This window comes from Thalassophryne amazonica, chromosome 21 (assembly GCF_902500255.1).
Source record: "Thalassophryne amazonica chromosome 21, fThaAma1.1, whole genome shotgun sequence".
NCBI lineage: Eukaryota > Metazoa > Chordata > Actinopteri > Batrachoidiformes > Batrachoididae > Thalassophryne > Thalassophryne amazonica.
The window spans coordinates 32,714,034-32,735,379 of record NC_047123.1 but is presented as its reverse complement, the minus strand read 5'-3'; the positions used below and the strand labels follow the sequence as shown (position 1 = coordinate 32,735,379).

At 37.9% G+C, this 21,346-nt stretch overlaps 1 protein-coding gene across 2 annotated transcripts in view; it reads right to left on the bottom strand.

Annotated features, from left to right (window-relative positions):
• pnocb (prepronociceptin b) overlaps positions 1 to 20,862 on the bottom strand; it is a 33,444-nt gene extending 12,582 nt beyond the window's left edge. The window contains exon 1 of one of the 2 annotated variants that reach the window (XM_034162447.1): positions 20,715 to 20,862. The gene's annotated coding sequence lies outside the window, so the exon portion shown is untranslated. Of the gene's footprint in view, positions 1 to 13,342; positions 13,365 to 20,714 lie in introns of those variants that run through there. The other variant, XM_034162448.1, reaches the window with a different exon arrangement.
• Positions 20,863 to 21,346: the final 484 nt, after the last annotated feature.

Here is a 21,346-nt window from a genome sequence, read left to right as displayed (position 1 = left end):
TGAAGGCTGTAACCTGCTGGTTCAGGTGCTGGATCCAACCTGTGGACTTCTGATTCACAGAATTATTATTATTTTCTGAAGGACTATAATTCATAATATATCATACTAGAAAATGTCAATTCCACCTTAAAGTTACAGTGTGTAGGTTTGAGTGCAACCCGATTTCACTCCAAGTTCACGATGGCGTCATGGAAAGTGATTTAATCTATTAGTTCATGATAACTTCACAAAATTTTGTCATGATATGACAAAATTTGGGGTTGGTTAGGGTTAAAATTCGTGTGCGGAGGCTGACGCATCATAAAAATATTATACATTTTGTGATGGTCTCATGAAAAAAATTTTGTGCACCAGGGCTGTTTGAGTGTTACCTAGTGGTGAGGTTGCAGATTGCATGATGCCATCGCCATCTTTTTATCCCTCATTCTTCTGGCTGCATTGCAACATGCAAAAGGCAGCGTAACGGTGTCCCTTTTCTTGTTGCAGGTAATTATCCACAAATGAACAGGTGTTTATGAATGCTATATTACATTTATGCAAATAAACACTCCTGAATCCTACAAACTGGAGCTTTAAGGCAAACAACTGCTCACATTTAAGCATTTGAAGCTGTAAAATGTGGCCATACATGTGTGCAAAAACTGGATTCAGATAATGTGAAGGAATACATCCAGGTTTCTGTTTCCGGCCACAGATATATGAATATTTCAATATATTCCTCTGTTTGACCTCCACTCCTCGCTGACCCCATCACTCCTGTCACTCACCACCATATCATCTGCAAACACAAAAATTACAGTTTACAAAAAAAAAACACTCACAAGAACATCGATTGCTTCTGCTCGCAGTCTGCTGCCTTACTACAAATATTATCTCTGCAGAATTCAGAGGAAACCTTGAAGTACAACCTGAATGTTGAAATCAGATTTGAGACTTGATTTATTCTTTTATTTGAACACTTTCTTTTAAATTACAAAACCTACTTTTCACTATTCAAATGGCACACCTACTGTGGGTTCTTCCTTAACTTAAAACTAATTGCTACCCATTCTTGTAGAAAGTTGGCAGAAGAAAAGCTAACCAATTCATTTATTTTATGACCTCTCTGCAAATCTTCAATTTGGTTTAAGAGCACTTTATAGCTTTTAACGACTCGCCCTTACGCCATGACAGAGTTGTTTCCATGGCTCATGCAGGAAAGTGTTGTTTTTTTTTTCCCCTCTCATTTGAACAGAATATTAATTTTTCTATTGCAACTTAAAAGGGCATGTTTTAATTATATAAACTTTGGGTATTTTTGCGACACCCAGGGGTCATTTTCTCTTATAATTTGCAAAATTACCATTAGATTTCACAGTTGGCTGCACACGCACATTGCAACTAAACAACAGCAACAGTTGCTGTTAAATGACTTGCTTCTGGATATGCATTTGTAATTTCTTAAAAATACTGTGGGGAAAAAACCCAGATTGGTTTTAAAGTTCTCATTTATAGAAATAAACCAAACCATTATAATGCAATAATATGCAGTATTGTTGTGATCAGATGAATAGGGCAGTCCTTTAAAAATCACATGAAACTCAAAATGTTACTCTGTCATACATCACGTGTGGGCTGGGTGCCACGGTGGCTTAGTGGTTAGTACTGTTGCCTCACAGAAAAGAAGGTCCTGGGATCACTTTCCACCTGGGAATCTGTATGTTGTCCGTGTGTTTGAGTGGATTCCCTCCCACTTCCAAAGACATGCAGATTAGGTGAACTGGAAACACTAAATTTGACCAGTGTAGGTATGAATGACTTTGTCTGTATATGATAGACTGGTGTCCTGTCCAGGGTGTACCTCGGCTCTCGCCCTGTGATCGCTGGGGTAGGCTGGAATTAGCAGGTATAGAAAATTAATGAATGACTGAATATCATGTGTGGGTGGGTTTTAAAAACTAAAGTGGAACTCAACAAAGTGCTGGTCCACAGCTTTGATTACATGGGTTTATAGGAAAAATTTCACTTGTGTTATAAAACTATTGTATAATGGTTTTGCACTGCAGCTTCTCTTGAATCCCTCGCAAAACTATTTCATTCACTTCTTTGTTATGAATTCTAGAGAATCAAGTCAATTCATTTTGTTCTTTGTTTACTGTTGGCCCAGAATCAGTTAAATCATTTGTTTCAGTGCTTCATTCATTGCAATGTCCTGGTCTTAAATACAATCCTTCAATGATTTATTCATAACAACTCCTGGTCTTAATTCACTTAATTTTGAGCATTGTTTATTGTACCTTTCTTGTCTTAAATATGTTCATTCAGTGCCCCATTCACTGGAACATCCTGGTCATATATCAGTACTTCATTTATTACAACTTCCTGATCTTAAATCAGTTGACTTACTCCTTTGTTCATTGCAACTTCCTGGCCTTAAATCAATTAATCTGGTGCTTCATTCATTGCAACATCCTGGTCTTAAATCTGTTAATTTAGTGCTTCATTCATTCATTGTAACTTCCTGGTCTTAAATCAGTTAATTTAGTGCTTCATTCATTCATTGTAACTTCCTGGTCTTAAATCAATTAATTTAGTGCTTCATTCATTCATTGTAACTTCCTGGTCTTAAATCAGTTAATTTAGTGCTTCATTCATTGCAACTTCTGAGTCTTAAATCAGTTAATTTAGTCCATTCACTGCAAGTTCCTGGTCTTAAATCAGTTCATTTGTGCTTCATCCATTGCAACTTCCTGGTCTTAAATCAGTTATTTTGGTGCTTCATTCATAGCAACATCCTGGTCATAAATCAGTGCTTCATTCACTGCAACCTTCTGGTCTTAAATCAGTTCATTTACTGCTTCATTCATTCATTCATTCATTGCAACTTCCTGGTCTTAAATCAGTTAATCTGGTGCTTCATTTATTGCAACATCCTGGTCATAAATCAGTGCTTCATTCATTGCAACTTCTGAGTCTTAAATCAGTTAATTTACTGCTTCATTCATTCATTCATTCATTCATTCATTGCAACTTCCTGGTCTTAAATCAGTTAATCTGGTGCTTCATTTATTGCAGCATCCTGGTCATAAATCAGTGCTTCATTCATTGCAACTTCTGAGTCTTAAATCAGTTAATTTAGTCCATTCACTGCAAGTTCCTGGTCTTAAATCAGTTCATTTGTGCTTCATCCATTGCAACTTCCTGGTCTTAAATCAGTAATTTTGGTGCTTCATTCATAGCAACATCCTGGTTATAAATCAGTGCTTCATTCACTGCAATCTTCTGGTCTTAAATCAGTTCATTTACTGCTTCATTCATTCATTCATTGCAACTTCCTGGTCTTAAATCAGTTAATTTGGTGCTTCAGTCACTGCAACCTTCTGGTCTTAAATCAGTTCATTTAGTCTTTTGTTCATTACAACTTCCTGGTCTTAAATCAGTTCCTTTAGTCCTCCATTCATTACAACTTTCTGATCTTTAATCAGTTAATTTAGTCATCCATTCACTGAAACTTCCTGGTCTTAAATCAATGGATTAGGTGCTTTATTCATTGCAACATCCTGGTTTTAAATCAGTTCATTTAGTACTTTGTTCACTGCAATATCATGATCTGAAATCAGTGCTTCATTCATTGCATCTTCCTGGTGTGAAAACAGTTCATTTAGTGTGTCCTTGACTGCAGCATCCTGATCTTGAATCAGTGCTTTAATCATTGCAACATCCTTTTCTCAAATTAAATCATTTTGTGCTTGATTTATTATTACTTCAGCTGAACTCCAAATTCTCTGAGAACACTCATTTTTCACCCGTTTAAAAGACTGTGTTTGTAAGAGTCGCTTCAGTGCAACTTCTTTCTCGGTGCTCCTGCTATCAAGTCAGCAAGAGTAACTGAAAACACAAGCTCCAAGTCAAAAGTAATGAAGAAAATAAAGGAAAGTTGAACAAAAGATGAAACTAAATCATCACGCTTGTCTGCACTTCATATTATGAGAAGAGCTGCTACAGGTAACAACATTCAGTGTTACAGATGTTCATTTTTTGGTCTTCACGAAGCCAGACATGATCGTGTTGTTTGCACTGGTTTGATGAACAGGAATGAGCTGCTGGAGAAAGAAGACGGTGGTGACTCAGTAACGACATCGGCATCGATGAGTCAATGAAAATCTTTGAGAAAGTACGCATTGTTTGTCATATTGATGAACACGCTTAAGCCAAAGTAAATAAATAAATAAAAATTTGCTCACGGTGACCATTTCCATTCACTGCATTAGCACTTGTCAATAGAGTGCGACACTGGCCCATTTAGAAATATATATACATGGCTTTATGGGAAATCATTAGTGGGACCTCTTTGCCTTGCCGAAATGTTTTATGTAATGATCATTTACTCGCCTGCTGACGAAGCCCATTTGATATTATGTTCTCCCCTAAGTGGCCTTTACTTAGTGAACTGAACAAATGCAGCACAAGTGATGACATTCTGTAGGCCACTGAAAAGGTTCCTCTTTCACACATTGAATATCCACTGCAGTGTGTTATTGTAAACACACATTTGGAGCCTTTATGAAATTCTTGGCAAAACACAAAGAAAAAAACCAAAGTGTCACGAAGCCCGTCATTTTTTCCTATTTTATGTGCTTTATATTCACAAGTCCATTTGTGTCCTACCACACATTCAGAGGGTCTTCATGCATCATTGTCATTTAGGCTTTTAGCCAAACAATACGTGAAGAGCATCGGATCATCTGGTGCAGCAGTTTGTTCAAATTCCAACATTTCTAACGCTGGCAGGGAGGTCATGCTTTCATCCATCTGTTGTTGTGTTTGTTTGCAGAATTACTTCGAAATTAGTAAATGTGGTGAGAAAGTTGTGTGGAAGATGGATTAGAAAGTGAAGTGATTTGAGGGGGATCAACAAATGGGGTTTAAAAAAATTAAAATCGTAAGATAGGGCACGTTAACGTGACTGATTTTCATGAAACGTGGTGAAAAGGTTGTGTCTACGTTGAAATACATGGTATTACATTTTGGACAGAGGCCTTTGGTGATGCTGATATATTTTCGGGAGAACAAAGGGTCCTGGTACTTCGTGTTTTACTGCATAATCGAGAGATTTGGATGTCAACCAGTGACCTATGACTGGATGTCTTTGGTACTAGGTGTCTTCTGAGGATTCTTGGGTTAGATGGTTACCAAGCCACAAAGAGTTTCTGTAGTGTGGAGGATGTGGTGACTTTATCAATTCATCTTTGTTGAATTTGTTGAACAGAAAGACTAATTTTCTCCTAAAGCTTTGGTTCAACTCAGTTCAACCAAGGGGCTTTCAAATTGCATTTGGACAATTCCCATAATGTTATTCACTCGCCAGAATGATTTAAGCTGATAAGATAATGGAGCCCACCATTGCTAATATTGTTGACATTAGCATTGAGAGTTAATGAAATAAAATGCCACCTGAGATGTTTACAGTGATTTTTTTTTTTTTTTTTTTAGAAAGCTTTGTATTGGTTTACTCATGACAATGGGAGAGATGGACCGGCCGCATTTGCTCCATTTATTTAGTGAAAGTGTGATGTGACTTACTGCATTATCAGGAGAGGGCCAAGTTTTCATGTCATACAGACAATATTAAGCATATTTTTTCCATTGTTTTGTAAAAGCCCTGGCATGTACCCTCTAAAACGTAGTGAGTCAACATACAGACTAATGAATGAGTCCATTTCCTCCTGTTTGTTAATACAATCATGCAAAAACAGGAAGTCTTGTATGTCTCCAAATGAATGAAAAATGTTTATTTTGCTTATCTAATATCTCTTTGAGCTGCGTGCCATAAGCCAAACGCTGCCACCTGCTGCATGGTTGGTGGCTATTGGATGGGTGATGGAAATTAGGAGCAGGTGTGGGTGTCAGTGAGAGCGACAAACTGTTTCTACGCAAAACTAAATTGTTATTTTCTGATGATGTCACAGCAGTCACCAGCCTATGCAATCATGTGGAAGGTTTTGTATGAATTTATCAGTGAAAGAAAAAGCAAGCAAGGGAGATGGCTGAGCAAGATACGGAGTGGATGAAATTCATGAGAGAGAGAGAGAGAGAGAGAGAGAGAGAGAGAGAGAGAGAGAGAGAGAGAGAGAGAGACTTTCTGATTGTTTGATTGCACTTACTTTGTAAATCTCAAATAGCACACACATAAATCCACACAACCCTTTGGAAAGGAATGTAAGCAAAGCAGACACTTCTTCATTCTCTCTTCTTCTCTCTCAGGCTCAGCATATCTGTGGTTTGGAAGATGCATGTGACTTGAAATCAGCTTTTTTATATATAAGTTTATTTTAGTTTGGTAGCCACCAAGGCCACTGCTATTTCTTCTACAGTGTACAAATAAATGCATGATATTTTATTGACTGTATGATGTGGACTGCAGCTTCTGAATTTGATGGGGGGAAAGGGGGGTTATGGTTGTAGTAATATTTTGAACAGTAAGATTTGTTAGATGTTCCATCAGTCTATTGCAAAATTCATTTTGGGATGAATTTGCTTCAGGAAGTAGTTTAGAATACCATCAGGTCTTGGTTACCGCACATTCTTTAGAAGACTTGTAACTGCAGTCAAGAGATCCAAACACAGCTTTTCCATATCTCAATATCTCAAAATTGAATATTTACGCATCACATTCCTAACACTCTGAGCTATGAAGCTACAAACTCCCCTCTCTGCTTTATTCTCCAACTGATTCTCTTCCACGTCTTGACACTGCCGGTGGTCCATTTGAGTCACTCTTGCGTATAAATTTGCATACTTTTCCAGCTATTGCCAGTGCTTAGTGTCATTGGCATAAATCATCTGACAGTGAGGGTAGCTGACTGCGTAAAAGGGGGCTGATAAATGAAGTTCTGAACAAGGTAAAGTGGTGATTGCTGGGAAGGGAAACCCCTGCCAGGCATAATCTGTCCAGGAGCCTGGAATCTCATTACAAGCAAAGTTTCACTTCAAAATAAAGTTTCATCATCTGCAAACATGTGTAACCTTGTCATTACAAATCAATGCTGGTAAGAAAGTTAAAAACAAACTGTAAAAAAAAAAAAAGACTAATGTCATTCCATCCTACAAAAAAGAATGCTTTTAACCATTTTTCAAAACTAATATGCAGTTATGTACCCCTGTCAATTAAGTAACTCAGAGTGTTATTGAATAGAAAATGTTTTTCTCCATCAGACAATGCCCAAATGGAAAGCTTCTGTCACACATTTGGTTTAATTTCCGCAGAGTATTCAGAGCAGAGCTTGAAATACACGCAGGAACACCTAATGTTCCACCAGTTTACACTTTAAAAAGACCTTTATTTCCCCTGTCCACATCCAAAAAGTGCGTGCATTAATGTGTGCTACCTGTACACTGTGGACAGAGTGGTCCAAAGTGTCATGAATGTTGAGCAGAGTAGAAGAAAAGCTCTGTGCTTGTCTCTGACAGAGCTCTGACTCACTCTATCTCATCCATTAGTCGTCCGCACGAAGCCGAAAAGCACAAAAGAGTCTGCTAATGCATAGATAACCTCGAGGTCTCGCTCTCTTTTTCTTTCTCCATTGTCCTGCTCTGTTTTAGCCAGGACGTGTCTTTTTCCATCTTCCACCCCCTTCCAAATCTCCCGTGCTTTTTCGGCATCTGAAATACAGCCGGGATCTTTAATCTATAAAGGATTGGGGCGTTCTACAGAGGTTTCCAGCCGACATGCAGATCTTTGCTGTCCTTCGTTTAGGCCAAACTAGCCATCAGTTTGAAGATGGATGATATGAAGATACGGTCGCTTTGTAGGAGGAAACGATTTAAATTCCACTTCTGCCGGTTACATCTCACGGGCCATTAATAGCACATACAAGCCGAAGAGATTCACAAGTGTTTCATCACCTCACACTCAGTAATCACCTGTTCAAAATGTGTTGATCTGAGATAATGGGCCAATGGAGTGTGTGAAAGGAGAGAGCAGAAAGGTAAAGACCACTCTTAAAATACTGATCCACAATCCGTGGTTGCATCTATTTCTCTGGACTCCAGGGATCTAAGATTGAAATCAATTGGCTTTTCTTTTAACCCTTTACGGATGACGGAGCTCTGAGGGAAAACAACTCCAGCGTTGCTCTCGGAACCAGATATGCACCGTAAAACCAAAGAAGTTAAAATATTCAAAATGTTGATCACCTTGGAATATTCAGGTAATAGTGGTTTATTAAGAAAATATAAGTTAAAAAATAGAATTTGCAGGTAATGTAATTCCTTTGAGTTTCTTGTCAAAAGGACTTGACTAATTTGAGTTAAATGAACAAAAATAAGGATACCATCCAGAAAAATTCCAGCTTGTTGCTCTAAGACACAAAGAAGCAGTCTGGGATTGATCCACTGATCTGCTTCTTTGTGTTTTAGTATCTGACAAAATATGGAACAAAAATTGTTCTTTGGGAGTTCATTGTAGCATAAACTGAGTATGTTTTCCTGCTTGCTTTGAGGCCACCCATACCAAATTGTCCAAGTACATCTGGAGTCTTGTCAGGGCAGGAAGGGCATCCAGCACAAAAACTGTGCCAAAGCAATAGGCGGAACTATACTGGATCTCCTCTGAGCAAATCCAGAAGAAGCCAAAAGAAATCTAGGAGTGTGTTGGTGTTTAGGGTTAGGGTTAGGGTTAGGGTAAGGAATTAGGAATTTGTTGGTATACATATGCTAGAATTAAACGCATTCATGTAAAGAAACTATATTCTTAGACAATGTCCAGATGGTAGAGTGTGCTATTCTTCAGATGGAAAGTTGGTGGATCAATCCTTTTACTCCTCTTTGGCAAAGTTAAATTTAACACTTAAAACTACACTTGATAAGATTGCGCCTCCTCTTTTAAGGTCACGCCCTCCTAAGGCACAGTCACCTTGGTTCAATGATTATTTGCGAGACCTCAGGCAGAAGGCTAGAGGTTTGGAACGGAAATGGCGTTGTTCCAAATTAGAGGTGTTCCGCCTTGTGTGGCGGGATGCTATTTTAGATTATAAGCATGCACTACTGGCCACGAAACGGACCTATTACTCTGATTTGATCAGTAAAAACAAACATAACTCAAAGTTTTCGTTTGACACGGTCTCATTTCTTATTCACGGGCAGCCACCTGTTAGTCGTTCTCCCTTTTCAGCACAGGATTTCTTGGATTATTTTGAGAAGAAAATAGAAGATATTAGGCTGAGCATATCTCAGCACGCCTCGGCCCAGCCATTAAAACCTGCTATGGAGGTGGGCGCTACCATTGAGGTGTTACCTAGATTGACAGAATTTAATAGTATTTCATTGGGCGTGCTGACGAAACCTGTGGCGTCTACAAAAAGCACAACCTGTTTATTTGATCCCATACCAACAAAATTCTTTAAGGACCTGTGGCCCACTCTTGGACCAACTGTGCTGGAAATTATTAATCTGTTATTAACCTCTGGATCTGTTCCGAAATGTTTTAAATCAGCGGTGATTTAACCATTACTTAAGAAATCTAATCTTGACCCTAGTGTATTGAAAAATTACAGGCCGATATCAAATCTATCATTCTGTTCCAAAATTTTAGAAAAGATGGTTTCACGGCAGCTCGTAGACCACCTTACTGAGAATGATCTTTTTGAGCTGCTGCAGTCTGCTTTTAGGAAATATCACTCCACAAAGACAGCACTCATTAAAGTAGTGAATGATCTTCTGTGAGCAATGGACTCAGATACCACTACGGTTTTGGTGTTGTTAGATCTCAGTGCTGCGTTTGATACTGTGGATCATCATATTTTGCTCAATAGGTTGGAGAATTTTTTTGGGATTACTGGAAGTGCCCTTGCCTGGTTGACGTCATATCTGTCCAGTCGTTCTCAATGTGTCTTGTATAATGGCACTACCTCTGACCTTGCTGACATGAGATTTGGGGTTCCACAGGGATCTGTTTTAGGCCCCTTGCTTTTCTCCCTGTATGTGGCACCCCTTGGGCGTATACTGCAGAGTTTTGGGATTACCTTTCATTGTTATGCTGATGATACTCAGTTGTTCATGCCAATAACTGTGGGAAATTTCACTCCCATAAAGTCCCTGGAGGACTGTCTTCTATCAGTGAGAAGTTGGATGTCTAGTAACTTTTAAAACTTTTAAAAACTTAAAAACTTTTTAAAAACTTAAAAAAAAAACTTTTAAAACTTTTTTAACTTTTAAACTTTGATAAAACTGAAATGATGGTTTTTGGTCCAGTGAGACATCGGCATCAGTTTGACCAGCTGGCACTCAGCCTGGGTTCGTGTGTCATACATCATACGGACAAAATGAGGAACCTTGGGGTAATTTTTGATCTTATGTTGTCTTTTGACGTCCACATCAGGGATGTTACTAGGACTGCTTTTTTCCATCTGAGAAATATACTGAGGATCCACCCCATCCTGTCCATGGCTGATGCTGAGACCCTGATTCATGCTTTTGTTTCTTCTAGACTAGATTATTGTAATGTTCTATTTTCAGGGTTACCACAGTCCAGCATTAGGGGTCTTCAGCTGATTCAGAATGCTGCCGCCAGACTTCTGACACATAGCAAAAGGTCTGAACATATCACACCCATTTTGGCATCTTTGCACTGGCTCACTGTCTCTGTGAGAGCAGATTTTAAGGTTTTGTTATTGACTTATAAGGTTGTTCATGGACTGGCGCCATCTTATCTGGCTGATCTGGTGGAACTCTACATGCGGGCCCGGGCTTTGCAGTCGCAGGATGCGGGACGTCTCTGTGTTCCCAGGGTGAAGAAGAAGTCAGGAGGTCAAAGAGCCTTTTCGTATCGTGCACCCACCCTGTGGAATAGTCTTCCTGTGACTGTGAGGCAGTCAGAGTCCGTGGACATTTTTAAGTCAAGACTCAAAAGCTATTTTTATTCTCTTTCTTATGGATAGTTTTTTTATTTATTTGTTTTATTCTTTTACTTCTGTTTTTATTTATGTATTTGAATTTTTTTTATTCATTTTTAATTATTTATTCAATTTAATGTTGACTTGTTTTATGTAAGACACCTTGAGACGGCTTTTGCTGTGATTTGGTGCATTATAAGCTAATTTAATTAATTAATTAAATTAAACTAAAGTGTTCTCAAAAAGACCCAACCACTGCAAAGAACAGTGCACTGTCTTAGGTCTTGGCTTAAGTGAGATCTTTGCAGTAAAATTAAGTTCTTTTAAGTGGAATATTGTAAGTTGGGGCCAGAAAATTGAACAATATTCTCATTTTAGTTGTAATGAAGACAGATATGCAAAGGTAACTTCAAATATTTAAGTTCTAATAACTTATTTTGAAGTACATAAACTTTTAAAATTTTGATTTAATCGGCCTAATTATTTTTTGAGTTCTGCTAACTTATTCGAGTTCATAGTGCGGGTTGATCTCTTGTCAGGACACAGCACCGGTCAGATTTTGGAGCTTACGTTGGTTCATGCACTGGAAAAAAGGTGAAATCCTAATTAAATTGCTTCATTTGACAACACACAAATTAATTAAGTTTGTGCAACTTACGTTAACAGGTGGGTGTGAATATTAGCTGTTAAGTTAATATTCACACCCATCTGTTAGCTGTTTTTGTTTGTTTGTTTGTTTGTTTGTTTTTTCTTCACTCAACATAATTTTTGGATTTAAGTTCAGCTCAGCTTCCCCTCTTTCCTGGTCCCATCTATTCCTGACTTGATATTCATATGTGCACAACATAAAATAGTTTCTTAAATGAATGTTAATGCATGACATTGGGTTATAACCATCACATTCTGACACCACTAGCTGGTAATTTATTCAGTTTTTTGTTATATTCATTGGTGTTGCTTTGCTGTATTTTGTAGTGCAGTCTGAGCAAAATGTGAGATTTTATAATACATCTGATCGTTAGTGAAAAAAATTATGTTGAGCCTAATTGCAGATGCACTGAGTCATTACACACCAGAATCTGAGACAGACAGGTGACCTGTGGCCATACCCTGACTCACAAAGAACCCATTTTGGGATCATTTGCAGCTCTAGCCCAGTGACACATGGAGATAAATACTATTACTTCAACTACTTCTACCACCGCTGTGTTCTAAAATTAATTTAAAAAAAAAAGCTGGATGGTAAAGGGATGCTCCCAGTGCAGTATGCTGAACTGGTTATGTTCCTGCATTTTAAAGTGTTTAAATGCTTCATAAAGAATGCAAAATTCCTCACAGATCCCTGTGATCACACTGTATTCAAACTTTTTATGTGGGTTCATTCTGGTTCCAAAAAACAGCAAATACCATTCAAAGATGTTGATATAATTCAAATAATGTTGAGGTCCTCTACAATTATTAATTATTTTACATGCCTAGTACACCGAGAGCATCAATTTTTTTGATGATTTATGGTGATATATATTGATATATATATGGTAACTGCATCAAAGATACTATACTACACTGTACTATACTGTCTTCTATGTAACAGTTACCATACAAACGTTGGTTAAACTTACTGTTGTGAGGGTAGAAATGTCAGGAAAGCTAGCCTAGCTTAGTTAACAAGTAAGTTCGTTACTACAACAGGAGTTGCTTATGCTACCTTTACTCAAATGCATAACACTAATGTTGTTTTAAGAAAGACTCATCCGTTGTAGCCAAAAAAGAAAGGTGGTTGCAAATGACGTAATTCCAAGTTCAAGCTTCCCAATTTTCCTGTAAAGCCTATGGTCTGATTAAATTGCAATGCTGGGTCACAGCTTTTGGAATTTCGTATTTGCATTGGTGGTAACTTGAAATGCTCTGCCCCAAACAGTGAAATGGGTTTCCCACACTGGTAGAAATAATTCTTGCATTCGTCAATTTGATTAAAACTCTCTCTAACCTTAACTTTACCTTAAACACAACTACCACAGCATTGTGTCCTAGCAAGCTTTTTTCCAAGCACTCTTATATTCTGATGTATGGCTGCTTTAACCATTGGCAACTGACACCAGAGGAGCATCAAAGGCAAACGTGATGCTCCTCTGATGTCGTATCACGTTTGCCTTTGATGTAGCCTCATGTAGCTTTCAAGTTCTTCTATCATGCCCCCCCCACCCCACAACCCCCCAAAAGCAAATCTCAGAGGTGGTGTGCAACTGCCACCAACATCAAGACTGTAGTAGCCCCATTGAAACACCTTTAATAAGTAAATTCAGGGGATTTACAGAGTCTTTGGATCGTGTTCCATGAGAAGGTAAATCCAGCCTGTTCAGTCACAGATAAACGCTGTGTGACTCAGTGGAGAGTTTAGAGAACAGTTGTGCCCTTCCTCTGGGGAGGATCCTGAAAATTGGAGAAAATGTGTTTAATCCCATTTCTACCTTTCTGCCACATGCTTCACCAGAGGGGATTGGCAGCCAGTAAGTTCACACTGGATTTCGTCACTTTCACCAATGCACCTGCACCACTGGTACTTTTCACTCAGAGTTTATCAATTATAAGCTTCATCGAGAAAAAGCACTCAAGCACAGGGAGAAGGGAACAAGTCGGTGAAGTCATGACGATACTGTATTCACAACGAAATTCATTTCTTGGAAAGGAGTCTGTTAGCACAAGATTGCATGCAGCCTCCTTTTGTCTTTCAGTTTCACTTTGTTTTAATTGCTGTATCTCTATAACTACTGGGTCAATTCCTCCTGCTGCATAATATGTTCTTTTATTGTGCATTGCCTTTATTCTCATAGAAATCCTATTTCATGTAGCCTGCGGAGCACAAAAATTAGTTGGCGCATAAACATTTACACAAAAATTAATAGCAGATATGGCGCTCTTGATGTTCGTATTTGGTTTCTTTTGAGACGTTATCATATCAGATCAATTGAGCATATCATCTCTATCGTTTCTATCATACCAGCAGCATTTCTGTAATTGGAAACATATTTTCGCCTGAGGGTGGATGTTCAACTGGGCGGCATGTATTGTTCCATCATCTCCAGCATCAGATATGTCCTTCATAGGGTGTACATCAGAAATCACACCAACAGACACTTGTCTCATTCAGCCGCTGCAAAGCTGTGTAATATAGCCCCAAATATTATTCTGCCAGCTGAGTTCAACTTGATAGCACGCTGAGAGAGAACAGAATGAAGAACAAACACGCCATCTCTCAGTTCGATGGATAAACTGTCACACTGGCTGAAGCCGAAGCAGGATTAGACACGTGTATAGGTGTGAACTCTGTGGAAAATAGGTTCTTTAAAAGAAAAAGGCAAACCATTGTTTGGCATTCTGTCATTAACATTAAGATGCATTTTCATGCATTTTTTTTAAAGCTCTCATATGACTTCCCATGTGTAGTCAAGTACAACCCCTGGCAAAAATTATGGAATCACCGGCCTCGGAGGATGTTCATTCAGTTGTTTAATTTTGTAGAAAAAAAGCAGATCACAGACATGACACAAAACTAAAGTCATTTCAAATGGCAACTTTCTGGCTTTAAGAAACACTATAAGAAATCAAGAAAAAAAGATTGTGGCAGTCAGTAACAGTTACTTTTTTAGACCAAGCAGAGGAAAAAAATATGGAATCACTCAATTCTGAGGAAAAGATTATGGAATCACCCTGTAAATTTTCATCCCCAAAACTAACATCTGTATCATATCATATCTGCTCGTTAGTCTGCATCTAAAAAGGAGTGAACACACCTTGGAGAGCTGTTGCACCAAGTGGACTGACATGAATCATGGCTCCAAAACGAGAGATGTCAATTGAAACAAAGGAGAGGATTATCAAACTCTTAAAAGAGAGTAAATCATCACGCAATGTTGCAAAAGATGTTGGTTGTTCACAGTCAGCTGTGTCTAAACTCTGGACCAAATACAAACACCATGGGAAGGTTGTTAAAGGAAACATACTGGTAGACCAAGGAAGACATCAAAGCGTCAAGACAGAAAACTTAAAGCAATATGTCTCAAAAATCGAAAATGCACAACAAAACAAATGAGGAACGAATGGGAGGAAACTGGAGTCAACATCTGTGACCGAACTGTAAGAAACCGTCTAAAGTAAATGGGATTTACATACAGAAAAGCTAAACGAAAGGCATCATTAACACCTAAACAGGAAAAAACAAGGTTACAATGGGCTAAGGAAAAGCAATTGTGGACTGTGGATGACTGGATAAAAGTCATATTCAGTGATGAATCTCGAATCTGCATTGGGCAAGGTGATGATGCTGGAACTTTTGTTTGGTGCCTTTCCAATGAGATTTATAAAGATGACTGCCTGAAGAGAACATGTAAATTTCCACAGTCATTGATGATATGGGGCTGCATGTCAGGTAAAGGCACTGGGGAGATGGCTGTCATTACATCATCAATAAATGCACAAGTTTATGTTGATATTTTGGACAATTGAAAGGATGTTTGGGGATGATGAAATCATTTTTCAAGATGATAATGCATCTTGCCATAGAGCAAAAACTGCAAAAACATTCCTTGCAAAAAGACACATAGGGTCAATGTCAATGAGCAGATCTGATTTGATGCAGGTGTTAATTTGGGGGATGAAAATTTACAGGGTGATTCCATAATTTTTTCCTCAGAATTGAGTGATTCCATATTTTTTTCCTCTGCTTGGTCTAAAAAAGTAACCGTTACTGACTGCCACAATCTTTTTTTCTTGATTTCTTATAGTGTTTCTTAAAGCCAGAAAGTTGCCATTTGAAATGACTTTAGTTTTGTGTCATGTGTGTGATCTGCTTTTTTTCTACAAAATTAAACAACTGAATGAACATCCTCTGAGGCCGGTGATTCCATAATTTTTGCCAGGGGTTGTATTCAATACTAACTTCACATTAGTTTGATGCACCTGTTACAGTCCAATACTTAATAGTCAATGGATTTAGACACCACAGCTGCCAGGTCGCGATAAGGAAAGACTCAATTTTGCACAGAAAAGGATCCTACTCATTATTTCAAGTGACACCTGGTAGTCATGGCAACAGTGACATGACAAGACCCAATAGGCATGGGGGTGGAGCTTGGTCCCTTCTTATCATAATCCAAGCATAATAATGGTGGAAATAAGGCTTTTTAGAAGCTTTGAACCAATTGCTTCATAAAATGATTAACTGTTTCACAATGGTCAAACACACAAATTCTTCATAAAATAACTGTGTTTTAAAATGCTCAAGTCACTAAGTGAGCTGATTGCTACCATAAAATGGAAGAACCACTCGAGTAAGTTGCTTCCAGTGATTCGCCATTTCCATATAGAGTCACTGGAGTGACCAGCAAAGCTTCAGAAAATGATTCACTGTGTCAAAGTACTTGAAAGAGCAAATGAAACAATTGCTTTATGAGATAAAATGTGGTTTCAAAATTGTAAAACAAGGGTATAAATATGTGACAGTCTCTTTAAAAAAAAGTGTACACATATTCATAATATGTGCACACAATATTGAGTTGCTCAATATCGTGTGGCTCTACACTGAAAAAAAATGCTACTTTGGATCAACTTTAAAAAAATTGATGTAATTTGTTACAGCTAATTTTTTAGTTTCTCACAATGTATATTTAGGATTTTGTAAAGTGATTCCAGCAGATTTAAACTGGAAACCACAATTTTCCATGAGACCAATGTAAATAAGTACTTTGAATGAAGTGAACTGTGTTGTTTTTTTTCAGTGTAGATGTGTGAATTTATACTGAAACTTTTTGTAGCCATCTGAAATCACTTTCTTTACTTTCCAAGAGAGAAACGTAAAGGTGGACCCTTCTAGCAACGCGGGTTGCCTGCAGTTCATCCAGCAAAGTGTGAAGCTAATGATCTAGTATCAGGAGGCTACTATGAAAGGATGACGTTTAGCGTTTGAGTGAGTAAAGCTTGCTTCGTTTTACAAACTGGATTATATGTGTGTTTGCAAGTTAGTTAGTTTGCACAACCTTATGTTCCAGACTTCAGGTTGTGTGCATGTTAAACAGTCATGAGTCTATTTTACTTGTTGTTTGTTGTTCTGTAGTGGAACCCTTTTTGGTAGAATGGCCTAAGCAGTGGGTCACCCCATTGAGTCTGGTCTGCTTGAGGTTTCTTCCTTAATATCATCAGAGGGTGTTTTTCCTTACCACTGTCACCTGTGTGCTTACTCTACTGGTTAGTAAGGTTAGATCTTAGTTGTGTTAAGCCTGTTGAGGCAGCTTTGTTGTGATTTGGTGCTATATAAACTAAATAAATTGAAATTAAACTGAAATTTAGTAAGTTCTGCACCAACCCAATGTCCAACTTTCAATACATATCAAAAGATTTATGACTTTTAAAAATTTGATATGCCTAAAAACAAGTAAATGGTATTACAGGTAAGCTGAAAAAAGGACACAAATGTCAGTACGAGTCTACGTGTGCAAAAAATGTCTTCTATTTCCAAAACGTTGTTCAACTATTAATCGTCATTACAATTACGACTGTATCACAACACGCCTCCATTCGTCAAACAGAAATCAGACTTAAAACAAAGGTTTTAGCTGCACATGGACAACGTGCCCTTCAGGATGCACTCCAGCCTGCAGCGTTACTGTAGCTGACGCTGTTGCCTGCAAATTCTGCAGCGTGTTTAGGCGGCTGACATAGTGTCATCATTGATCTGGTTTGTGTTAAACTGCGTTGACATCTCCACAAATCCATTGGACATGGAGTGAGGGGAAAGTAATCTACCGCGGTCAGACATCCTCTCTACCTTTATCAAGCTGAGGACAGTGAGACGGAAAAAATAATGAACTGCAAAATACTTCAGGGGGCAAACTGTGCGTCTAACTTTGCTGCTCACATTCAGCAGTAAATAACCTGTATTAAATCAATCTCTCATCACAGCAGCGACTTTATATGTAAAACAGAACAAGCAGTCGTGAATGAATGTTGACACAGAGGGCAAAAATCCTGTTAACAGTGTAATCACTTCAGTCGTGGTGTAGGCGGTGCAGCAGAAATCCTTAAAGCTATTTCAACTGATTAGAAACACAAAATGCTTTTGATGTGCTGCTGAAGAGATGAACAGATTTATTTATTTATTTTATGTTATTTATTTTGCCAGATAGAATAAATACTCTGCCAAATGAAATCACATAAGCCAATAAATCAGTTATGATTAGATCAAATCGATAAGCAGCAGTGCAGAAAATGATTTGGTGCCTATGAGATGCTGCGTGAGATATTTTTAATTTTTAAATACAAACATCATCTTTAGAAACATCTTCATAGCAAGCGTCACAATCTAAGAGTTGTTTAGTCTTACTGGCAACCTGATGCTTTCAAGGAAGGCTGCCAGGGGCGGAGGCAGGATTTTTGTGAAAGGGGCATTCAAATTAACCGGTACAACTTTAACTGCATAAAAAACACTCAAAATAATGGTTACTTTAGGGTTGTAACCAACTAATTCTTACAAATGATTGTTTGTTTAAAAACTGTCAAAAAATAGTTTTGCTTTGTTTTGTTTTGAATACATTTTCAGAGGTTGTGTTTTCCCAAAGGTCAGGTTCATGTTAAATGACTTGTTTTGTATTTTGATGATCAGGGTATGTTTCATTTTCATTCACACAAATTTGCTCTTAATTTATTTAATTAACTTTACATTGGCTGGTTTCCAAATAAAAAATGTTTGCTGCCGTGTGCCACAGTTTTAGTGACTTTTACATCTCCTTGTAATTCGGAGACCACATTTTACATATGTCAACATATAGTCTAAATCTTTTAAGAAATAATGCATCTAATTTTTATAGATAAGCAACCTGTGCAACTCTTTTTTAACCTTTAAAATCACAATTTGTTTTACGTGATAAAAATGCTCTGCTTCGCCATAGTATCCAACTTAACAAGAAAAACTGGCTGTAAATAATTAGATTTTTACAGTGTTATTGAGTAATTATCTCCATCTGTCTTTGTGTTGGCATGTATACCTGTAATGAAATCAAGTTAAAAAAATACACTTGAAAATCAGGTTTGTAACTTGACAATGACTGACACATTTGCTGGACTATAAGTCACAGTTTTTTGTTTGTTTTGTTGTTGTTGTTGTTTTGTTTTGTTGTTTTTTTGGTGGGGGGGGTGTTAGTTTGGGAGGTCCTGTGACTGATACAGCACTTCAATTTATATACCAAAAAAATAGTATAAATATAGCAATTACAATAACTATTCACATGTGACTTTCACAGGAATCAAATCTCTAAATAAAAATAAACTCCAATAACAAAAGAATAAATGCAATAATAAAAAGTAGGCTACAAAAACACAGAAAAATCCAAAATGAAAGACTTGATAATATAGAAACAAGGTGTGACTTATACTCCAGTGCAATTTACATATGGTTTTTCCTCTTCAAGAGGCATTTTTTGACAAGTGCGAGTTTCTTGATATTTTTGATTTACTAATGAAAAACAACATATCAAACACTACATTTTCATAAAAATTCAAGGGTGCCTAAACAAAATTCGTCCAATTTTAGGGAGGTGCAGATAAATTAAATCCTACATGCACTACTTGAAATTACTCAGAAGTGTGACAGCATTAAAGAAGTTTTATTTTTCATCCAAAGTATGCCATAATCTAAGAGTCCCTCTAATTTTTGCTTGTGTTACATATCAGCACCCCTCTGGCTGTGCCCCTGGGTGTAAAATCTTTAATTGAACTCAAACCCATAATTGTGTGATGGGCTCTGCGTCTAAATTTTCACACAATGCAAAGGCGATTATTGGAAATCATTAAATTTGTGACTCTGACTCATTCAAATCCAATTAGCCTGATAACATAGAAAATATAAATCCACAGGACTCCATCAAAACACCTGACTGTAAACATATTTCACCGTTCATGAAACATTTCCACAGTGTGGCATCATTTATCTGTGAATGCCACATTAACCACCCATTTTCTCCCTTGTGTGCTTGACTATCATCTTTACTGATAATGGGAAAAGATTATGCATATTCATTGCCATTATCATTAAACCCGTCATTACCATGTGCTTAGCATAATAACAATATTGAACGGATTCACTCCACCAGCATTTTCCTGCACCGCCGCACTCGGCTGGTGCGCTAAAGCTGCTCCGAGAGGAATGAAATGGCTCCTGTCGACGTTTCTTTGAAGATTTTATTGGATTTTTTTTTCCACACTGACAAATAATATTTCATGATCAATCAAAATACCAAATGATGAAGAAGCTTCTTTTGGTGTGGTTTTGACTTGAATGGAGTTCTTGATGAGTTCAATTGAAAAAGTCTATATATATATATATATATATATATATATATATATATATATATATATATATATATATATATATATATATATATATATATATATATATATAAATCACCAGAAGACATAAGTATATTCAAGTTGAGCCCTTTAAAGTGGATCTGGTTGGTTAACCACTATCTCAGCAGAATTGCCTTCCTGTTAATTACGTGTTAATCAGGTGTTGTGTGGCTGTTGCTGATGGGGATGGTGGTACCTTTAGAGCCACAGGGAGACCAGTGGAAAAAAACAGATTACTTCAGGTGAGGAGGGTTATTTCAAGTCACCTGAGGTCAAAAATCCCAGCGCGAGAAACTAATCAAGCACCACAATGAGAACATTAAAGGCATGTCAAAGAACATATTCCCAAGTGGATCACCCTTACAAGGTACAACAAGTGCTTTCCAAATGAACAGTTTCTCAAAAGAAATGCACAGTGTGCCGACGGTGATGTGGAAAAGTTCCTTACCTGTATCTGTGGCGTCTCTCGGTCCTATACTGTGGCTACAAGACAGTTTGGTGGCTCAGCTCGTATCCTAAGTGTTTCAACAACTGCACGCATGCCTCCTCTGAGGCTTCTTATAATGGCACACCCCTTCCCTCCTGGCTCCCCCTCCACCTCCCTTCCCCTGCATCACCATTCACATCACCACAGAGGAGAGGTAGAGAGGGGTGGTTTCCCCTATTCTGTTACGCACAAACCACACCGACACACAAACGGTGGCCCACGCTGACGTATGTGGCATTGCCTACACCACCGGTTTCATCTTCCTTGAGACATCTAATGGGGGGGCACTAAAAATATGCCTTGTCCTCTATGAGTTTGAGGCATAACCCTTCTATGGTACAAATTTCCACAAAGCCCAAAACTGAACCACCGACCTGATTGCCAAGGTGAGTTAGACCATGATGACTCAAAAAGTACAAGATGAGTGATCAATGTAGCGCCAGAATCATCTGGATGAGCAACAACCAGCGTTTATATCTGACAACTTGTTTATTGCATCTTCGTAGCACTACTCGTCATCCAGTTCTTTAAGTAGCGCTTCGTTATAATTCATTCATGGCAACTTGACTGGAAGTGTCTGTATTTAGGT